General features: G+C 40.9%; 1 non-coding gene across 1 annotated transcript; it reads right to left on the reverse strand.

The window, feature by feature from the left end:
• Positions 1 to 448: 448 nt before the first annotated feature.
• LOC128290698 (small nucleolar RNA R71) lies at positions 449 to 555 on the reverse strand. Its single transcript, XR_008280486.1, has one exon. It is a non-coding gene; the product is annotated as a small nucleolar RNA R71 (small nucleolar RNA).
• Positions 556 to 9,492: the final 8,937 nt, after the last annotated feature.

A 9,492-nucleotide genomic window follows, 5' to 3' on the forward strand; every position in this document is an offset into this window, starting at 1 on the left:
TCAAACCCCAACTGAAGAGATGGCTAAAAACCAAGACAATCAGCTACCTCCTGCAATTGCGGCTAATCAAAATCCTGCTCCACGCACTATGTATGATTATGCTAAACCTTCTTTAACAGGAACTGAATCAAGCATAGCTAGACCTGCTGTAGCTACAAATACTTTTGAACTGAAACCTAATACAATTCAAATGATACAACAGTTTGTTCAGTTTGAAGGTTTGCAGGATGAAGATCCCAACACTCACTTAGAAAACTTTCTGGAACTATGCGATACATTTAAAATTAATGGCATTTCTGACGATGTCATTTGTCTTCGATTATTCCCTTTCTCATTGAGGAACAAAGCTAAAAAGTGGTTGAACTTATTACCACGAGGGTCAATTACTACTTGGGAACAAATAACTGAAAAAGTTTTACTAAAATATTTTCTGCCGGCTAAAACGGCTAAATTACGTAATGATATGTCTTCTTTTGTGTAGATGGATTTAGAAACACTCTACGATGCATGGGAGAGATCCAAGGACCTTTTGAGAAGGTGTCCTCACCATGGGTTACCGCTTTGGCTTTAGATTCAAACATTCCATAATGGCCTGAATCCTTCGACTCGGCAAATGGTTGACGCAGCTGCTAGTGGAACCATCAATAATAAAACACCTGAAGATGCTTATGAGTTCATAGAGGAGATGCCATTGAATAACTATCAGCGGCAAGTCATGAGTACAAACCCAACGAAAACAGCTGGTGTTTATAACGTCGATTCGGTCACCATGCTCTTTAATCAGGTAGAACTCTTGAATAAGAAAATTGATGGTTTTCTTAATTCTTCACAGGTTCACCCAGTAATGCAGTGTGAAGCAAGTGGAGGTGGAAAAAGCCGTTTGAAATACCAACCTTATGGCCACAACATGGATAACGAGCAATTAAATTACATGGGTAATAATCCTCGACCGCAAAACAATCCATATAGTAACACTTATAATGCAGGTTGGAGGAACCACCCAAATTTCTCATGGGGAGGCCAAGGAAATCAGCAACCACTTCCGGGCTACCAATAGCCACCCTATCAACAGGAAAAGAAACCGAACCCTGAAGAGATGCTCACAAAGTTTATCTCGGTATCAGAAACCTATTTTTAGAACACCAAAACGACACTTAAAAATCAACAAGCATCAATCCAAGGGCTCAAAACTCAGATAGGCCAGCTTTCTAAACTAATCTCCGAACGACCACAAGGTAACTTGCCAACTAATACTGAACCTAACCCATGGGAACAGCTAAGCGCGATTAATGTTCAAAATGAAGAAGTATTTGTTGAGCCTGAGCCAGAACCGAGGCAAGAAATGGTGGTAAGCAAAGGTAAAGGTGAGGTAGATTATAATAAAAACAAACCAGTGACTATCGAATATAAACCTCATGTGCCATACTCCAACGCAACAAGGAAAGACCGCTCAGATGAACAATTTGGTAAATTCCTTAAACTCCTAAAAAAATTACATATTAACTTACCGTTTATTGAAGCTCTATCGCAGATGGCAAACGCAATGAAATTTTTAAAGGAGCTTTTAGCAAATAAGTGGAAGTTGGATGAGGCGTCGCATTTGGAGCTAAACGCAGTTTGCTCAGCTATTCTCCAGAACAAACTACCCAACAAACTAAAAGATCCAGGGAGTTTAACAATTCCTTGCTTAATTGGTAGTTTAGATGTTAATAATGCATTAGCTGAATTAGGGGCTAGTATCAACGTCAAGCCTTACAAAATGTTTAAGCAACTAGGTCTCAGGAAACCCAAACAGACTAGGATGAGCATTCAATTAGCAGATAAAACTATAAGATTCCCTAGGGGTATTATTGAAGATGTGCTAGTTAAAATTGATAAATTTATATTTCCTGTTGACTTCATTGTTCTAGACATAAAGGAGGATAGCAACACTCCTTTAATTCTAGGAAGGCCCTTTTTAGCAACTGCTAAAATGATCATTTATGTTGGCACAGGTGAACTCACACTCCGGGTGGGAGATGAACCAATCACCCTCAAGCTCACAATTCTGGTAACACATTAGAAATTGAAGGTGATTATTTAACCCATTCTACTAAAACTGACAATATGGTGAAACCTACTTTGCAGGAAATGAGTCTGAAGGAAGCACATGAGTCATTCTTAAGCAATAGTAGATGACCTACTCATGAAGAATGAAGACTGCAAATAGAGGAGCTAGATGAATGGTGAACACATAAATCAAGAACATACGATAAACCAAAACTACGCCAGAATGAGCTCGATACCTTTCCAAATCAACTTAAGGCTGGTGATAAAGTCTTATTAGATGCCACAGATCCTCACATTGTTAATGCCAGACCGGATGAAGAAATCCCTCTTACGGTACTTAGTATTTTTCTATTCGGTACAGTTGAGGTAAGTCACCCCAAGTTCGGCACTTTTAAGGTAAACAACACCCATTTAAAACCTTATTTTGATGAGATTGATAGCAGGAATGAGGAATATAAACTCCTCAAACCACCATGATCATTCAACGGAAAGGTAAGTCGAGCTTAGACTATAAATAAGTGCTTCTAGAGAGGCAACCCGAGCACTAACAATATTAATTTCTTTACATTTTAGTATTTAATACCTAACTTATTAATAGAGATCTTGAATACCGGTTTTTCCACAAAGACACAGCCACGCAAACGGGCGTGCTTAAGGCTGTGTGAAAACAGGGCAAATGATTTCCCCAACACGGGATACGATAAAATGCCATGGTCGTACGACATGGCTATGGTCGAACCTACCAAAACAACATGGGCGTGCGACACGCCCGTGTGGAAGAACCATGGGTGAACCTGTTAAAACAGCATGGGCATGCGACACGCCCGTGTCTAGTACCCGTGGTCGAACCTGTTAAATTAATACAGGTGTGCACCTTGCATACACAGGTGTGGGAGAAGCGAACGAAGCTAAACACGGTCGTTCGACACGGCCGTGTGCACCCACACACCCAAGGAACACGGGCGTGTACTAAATGTCAGACGCGCCCAAATTCAAAATTCACGAATCACACGGGCTGAAATTGGGGAACACGGGCGTGTTACCTGGGTGTGTGCCCCAAAATCTATAAAAACCCTACACTATTCATTTTCTTCCCCACCCAAAAACCCTAACCCTAGCCGCTGCAAGTCCACACGACCTCCTCGCCACGCCTATGCGCCGCATCCAACTCTATTTTTGCCGCTCATTCTCCCTTTTCTAGCGTTTGTTTACTTTTTTCCCTTTAATTGCACTCATTTTTCATGTCAGTTATCATGGAACTATGCATTTTTCATCATTATTTTCATCTTTCTATCACTCACATTTTATTCATAGAACAAGCTATTATCTTTTTCATGTGCAAATTCTTACTCTTTATATGATTTCTCTACTTTATTTGATTAGTTAGAAGTAAATATTCATGATTAGAACAATAAACATACTAATGCCTTTAGTGTTAACATTTTTCATCTGTCACACATGTTGCATTACATGAAATTTGTTGCCATTTTCATGCCATACAATTAGCTTTGATTAACTGGTTAGTCTTAGTAGTTGCTGAAATTATGATTGTTATTTACAATTTGTCTTTATTTTACTTTGATCATTCCTCAAGATAAATTAATGGTTTTGATTGCAGGTACCATGTCATCTTCACGAGGAAAGAAAACTGTCGTACCTGATTCCAAGAAACGAAAGGGAGTGTCATCTTCCACAGGTCCAACCGCGAATTTTCATCACCCTCTCCTACGTTCCCCCGTGGGCCCCAGGAAGAACTTTTCCAAATCCTTCGGGCCAGACCTTTAATTGCGGGCCGCTGCATCGACTGGGCTACCATAGAACAAGTTCAGTTGGCTGATGCGATTCGAGCCCTCCTAACCACTGACCCTTGGGAGCTGTTCTTTAGGATCATCGAGCCAACATACCTCGAGCTCACGATGGAACTATGCTCAACGTTCCATATTCAGACCGTAATGACAAGCTACGATGATCCTGGCACGGTCTAATTTCACCTAGGCAGATTAATCTGCCAGCTAAGCGTCCCAGAGTTTGGTTCTGCACTGGCCTTATATACGGAGGAGTTTAAGGAGGAGAATGAACTACATGCTCTCACTCGCCACATACACTTCTCTCCCTCGAAGTGCTGGGACACTTTGGCACACTTTAGTACACAATCCTAGCCGCTCCAAGGCATCAGTTCTCCCACCTTTCCTGAGGTACCTACACGCCATTTTGGCTCACACGATTACAGGAAGGCGAGAGCACTGGCATCGTCAACACTCACGACGCCTACTTTTTATGGTGTATGTCGCACTGGCACGTCATCGACCTTGCCTATTTTATCGCCCTCACGATTTAGCACCAGAAGGAGCGGCATAGGAAGGGGATCATCTCTATTGGCACCTACGTGACTCAGTTGGCTCGACACTTCAGGCTCTTCGACACCACGGCCCAAGAATCATCCTTGACCCTCATTAGCCAAATGTTTCTACAAGGCATCTCGAGCATGCTTAGCATGAGGATGATTGAGAGGCACCGAGATGTCCCTCCGCAAGCACGAAGACCCACCATCCCAGCCACCACCATCCTCTCGTCCAGTTCATGCGGTGGCTTCATATGCTGACATCTCTGAGCGCCTCACTCGATTCGAGCAGGAATATTGTAACACCCCAAACCCGGCCTAGACGTTATGGCCGGATCCGACATGCCACATCAAAGAGTTCAAAAACATTTTAGGCCGTTGTTCTAAGAAACTTACTTAGTGTTTTAAAAGATAATTTTTAATGCAGGTTAAGGTGAATGGAAGCTGAGCACCAGGCAGGAAACCGGAAAGGAGGAGGTGAGTCCATCGGACTGCTTAAGTACCAAGCTCCCTTCGGATCCAATCCTAAACATGCACACCGCCATTGCCACACCTTAACGTCATGCATATTTCCAGGAAACCAATTTGATTAAGTCCTTTTTAGGAAATGTGATTAATTTTGGAAAATATTTTCATTGCAAAAGCTTTACTTGTTGTCATGTATTTTTGAAATCAATTGCTGTTTTTTTTTAAAAACCCGCCCTAAAAGCTATTCAATTTCGACAGTTAAATATAAGTAATGCCTATCTTAATAAAACATATTAAAACCATAAAAATAATTAAGCGGCCTTATTACAATTAAAGAACCCAAAACCTTAAACGTAATAAAAAGGATGTCCAGTTCACCAGAAGAAAATTAATCTTGCAGAACGTGTGGCCACTCCGAATCCCTCACAGCTCCAAGCCCACTATGGTTGGGGATTACCTACGTGGATGGAAATAAAGGGGTGAGTTTGGGGAAACTCAGTGTGTAAATTAACCCAACCATAGAGAACAGAATAAGTTGGCCTTAGCCCAGAACAGAAGTCAGTAAAACCCACAGGCCCATCACAAAACAGAACAGATATTACATGTCTATGTAAAACCCAACCCATATCCAACCACATGCACCCCCATACCAACCTTTCACCATGTGGGGAGACTACTCGACCCATCCAACCGCTACACGCCATAGAAATATGCAGCATGGCTACCAGAACAGATAATGTGACAGAGTCACCAGAACAGATAATTGTGGCAGAGCCACCAGAACAAATATATGTGGCAGAGCCACCAGATCAGATAAATGTGGCATAGCCACCAAGACACTTCCTCCATAATATAACCCATGTCCCCATGCAGTAGATATACAATCATGGCATACATCATATAGAATTAAATTATCATGCTTTTCAGTCAACAGTAACCCTAGGGGTATAATGCACCTAGGGGTATATCAGTAATTTCCATACATAGGGGTATTCCAGTAATTTATCTATTTTTAAGGTTTCCATTCATAACATAGCCATTTACGTATGACCAGAAACACTTACCGTGTTTTCTTACCGAATTGGGCTCGTTGGCCCACTATCTCGATTTTTGGCCCATTAAGCCCAAAAATATCGAAATGTACAGAATCGTGCACTCTACAGCCTTATCACTTTAATCTACCATATACCTCAAACTATTAATCTCACGAGCATTCGCACACTCGCATGTTCTCAAAATATCAGTTTTTCAGCATTTCGGCTTTTCGGTTTTTGCCGATTTAATCTATGAGAGGATGTCAGTTACACACCTGATTTATGACGGTACGTTGGCGAGATCCACCCACGAACTGCCTACAATTGGATTACTAACATGTCAATCTATATATCGAAAATAACTATGTATTTTAACCCCTTACCATATTCGGCCAACATAGCCTTAGATCCCAGAGTTCCTTACCTTTTGCCAAAATATGGGTTAGATATTAAGAGCCAACCGAATAAGTCCTGAAGCCCTTTGCTGTATATCCCCTTGACCACGCTACCGCTTACACAACCAACAGAAAACACAAATCCCTTGGTCCAAAAACGCTAGCCAGCCCTAAGGGTTTCGGCTTTTCCTTTCTAAAACAATGAGACTACTGACAGTTGTTCGAAAGACTTACCTAACTTCGATCGATTCAGAAGAATGTTCCTATCTATGATTCTTTTATCTCCAATCCGCCGCAGCCACAAGGAGAAGTAGATTCAAACAACCAAAGATTCAGCCTCCTTCACCTCCGGTATGTAGGTTTCGGTTTTTAGAGAAGTAAGAACAGAAAAGTTCGGCTACCACAAGATTCGGCTACTGAGGAAAATTGAAGATGGAAAAATAAAGGATTAGATAGAGGAAGAAGGGTATGGATTCGGTTATGGAAAAGAAAATATGGAAAAAGAAGGAAAAAGATGAGAGGTAGTATTCGGCTATAGAGAAAACGGCACAATGAGGGCTTCCAAGTTCAGCTATGGGAAGAAAAGGGAACAGATGACCGAAAGAAAGAGAAGAAGATGAGAGAATTTGGTTCTTGAAGAGGAGGAGTCGGCAGGTGTAGGGTATAAGTTCGGCTTCTATCAAAAAGAAAAAGACAAAAAGAATTCGGCAGCCACCCTTCCCAAAAGCCGAAATTCCCAACACTAAATGACCTAGTCGAATTTCCTATGCTAGAGGCCCTTGGCCGACCAACTCTTGCTCCTTGATTAGCTCCTAAATCTTCTCCCCTTATCAACTCCTAAATCTCCTCCCTTATCCCCTCCTTACTCAATCACCTGAGCAACTCAAACTCCTCCTAACAGTCTTTTACTTGAGTTCCATTGCTTACCCTTCCTAAACATAAAAATAATAATTCCCTTAATATGCTATCATTATGACTTGAACCTCAGCTCTCCCTAGCATCCACACGCCACTTTTATAGCCTTCCCAGTGGCGTCACATGCCACTTTGCCACCTACTTCTTTGTGTTTTATTTTACCCAATTAATACTTAAAAGCCCAATTCACCAGAACCCCTTTTTCCTATGGAACTAAAATTAACTAAAGTTACCGAGTTTTTAACTTAAGCTTGGGTCTTCTAGAGGCCCACTAACATAATTAACCTATGAAAAATAGACAAAACACAGGAATTTTAAGAATTCATTGACAATCACAGAAATCCTGAAAATCCCGAAAATTAGGGCGTTACAAATGTTTTCAACGATTTGACAACATTTATGCTACTCTGAGAGATTTGTCAAGATCTCCACATCTCATCGCTTTGTCCCACCTCGCGAACCATCCAATGATGAAGATGTTTAAAATATTTATTTATTATTTTATGTTTTTAATTTTATTAAAACTACTTTTTATTTTTATTAGATTTTAGAATTTTATTTTTAATTATCAATTTCGGTTATTTCTTTATGAGTAATTATTCTTCCTAATATCCCCTAAAAAGTTCCTAATCTTATCACAGTTATATAGTGTAACACCCTGAATTTGGGCCTAGAAGTTTTGGGCCTTGAGCATGGGAGCGGTTGAAGGCAGCTTATAATATTTTGTTGTGCATGTAAATTTCATTAATGAAGGCTTGTTTTAATGGTTAAGTGTCTTTGAAAAGTGTTGGAGAAGTCCCGGTTCAAACACGGACTCTAGCAAAAATTTTGGTTTAAGGTGAATCAAACCCTGGGTGTAGTAGATAGGCCTTAAGAATATTGTTGGAGAAATTGTGCCACAAAAAGCCTTGTGGTCTAGTGGCAAAGTAGCGCCACATAAGAGGCAAGAAGGTGGCGTCATAGAGTTGGCAAGGAGGTCCAGGGTTCGAAACTCATGGCAATCAAAGAGCATTTATTTTACTAACAAGAGGCGGCAAGAGTTGGTGTTGAATTTAAACTCTGATGATGGAGGGATCCCACATCGGGAAGCTAACATAAGAGTGGATGCGAAGCTAGCTTTAAATAGAGAGAACCATGAGGAGAGTAAAGGTACCTTTCTTGGCTGATCCCTTTCGCTTTTGGCGTGCTCGTTTGGGTTGGGCATTAGCTAAGAGTGCTCGGAGCGCGGATTAACTCCAGTCTCCTATCAAGTGTGTATTTGTCACTACTCTAGCTGTAGGATGGCTACTTTGGGCCGCGATGGGTCGAAAGGGGCCATGTGGGCCCAATGGGCCTACGGGCCCAATTGGATAAGTTGTTTGATTGTGTAGTAAATATTGGACTAGGCTAGGTGAATCTCATATCTGTGGCTAGATTTGGGTTAAAAGGGCCACACGAGCATGTGGGCCCATTTGGGCTAAGAATGGGCTTAGGCCCATTCGTATTGTTTTCCCTGTTTAGAATACTTTAGTTTACCAAATTACTGAAATACCCTTGGTTTACAAAATCATGCCCATGAGATATTTCATTTAGTCGTCCCACCTAAAAGCACTCTTTCAATATCAGTATGACAAAGGCAGCACCCATTGGAAAACCTTGATCCAAAACCATAATTGGGTTATCCTAATAACTACCTCCATTCCTTCTCGCGGGGGGATGTGTTACATCTTAGATGTAGGAGTGACAACCCGTCGTCCAATCTAGTAAAAAGATTGGGTAGCAAAATTACCAAAATTCCCTCGATTAGCAAAATTACCAAAATACCCCTGGTTTGTAAAATTACCAAAATACCCCTAGTTTGTAAAATTACCAAAATACCCCTAGTTTGTAAAATTACCAAAATACCCCTGATTTGTGAAATTACTGAAATACCTCGACCTATGAAATTACTGAAATACCCTCGATTTGTAAAATTACCAAAGTACCCCCGATTTATAAAATTACCGTTTTACCCTCGATTTATAAAATTATTGAAATACCCCTGTAGGATAGAATTACTGAAATACCCCTGTAGGGTAGAATTACCGAAATACCCTTGTAGGGTAGAAATATCGAAATACCCCTATAGGGTAGAATTACCGAGATACCCTTGTGGGGTAAAATTACCATTTTGCCCCTAGAGTGTTAAATGACTGTTTTGCCCTTGTGGGCAAGTGACTGACTTGGACTGTATGGTTGACGGATTTGATTGTGAATATATGTTAGTGATATGAATGACTTGACTGTGATTGTTTGATTCAAATATGGGCAT

This window comes from Gossypium arboreum, chromosome 3 (assembly GCF_025698485.1).
Source record: "Gossypium arboreum isolate Shixiya-1 chromosome 3, ASM2569848v2, whole genome shotgun sequence".
Taxonomy (NCBI): domain Eukaryota; kingdom Viridiplantae; phylum Streptophyta; class Magnoliopsida; order Malvales; family Malvaceae; genus Gossypium; species Gossypium arboreum.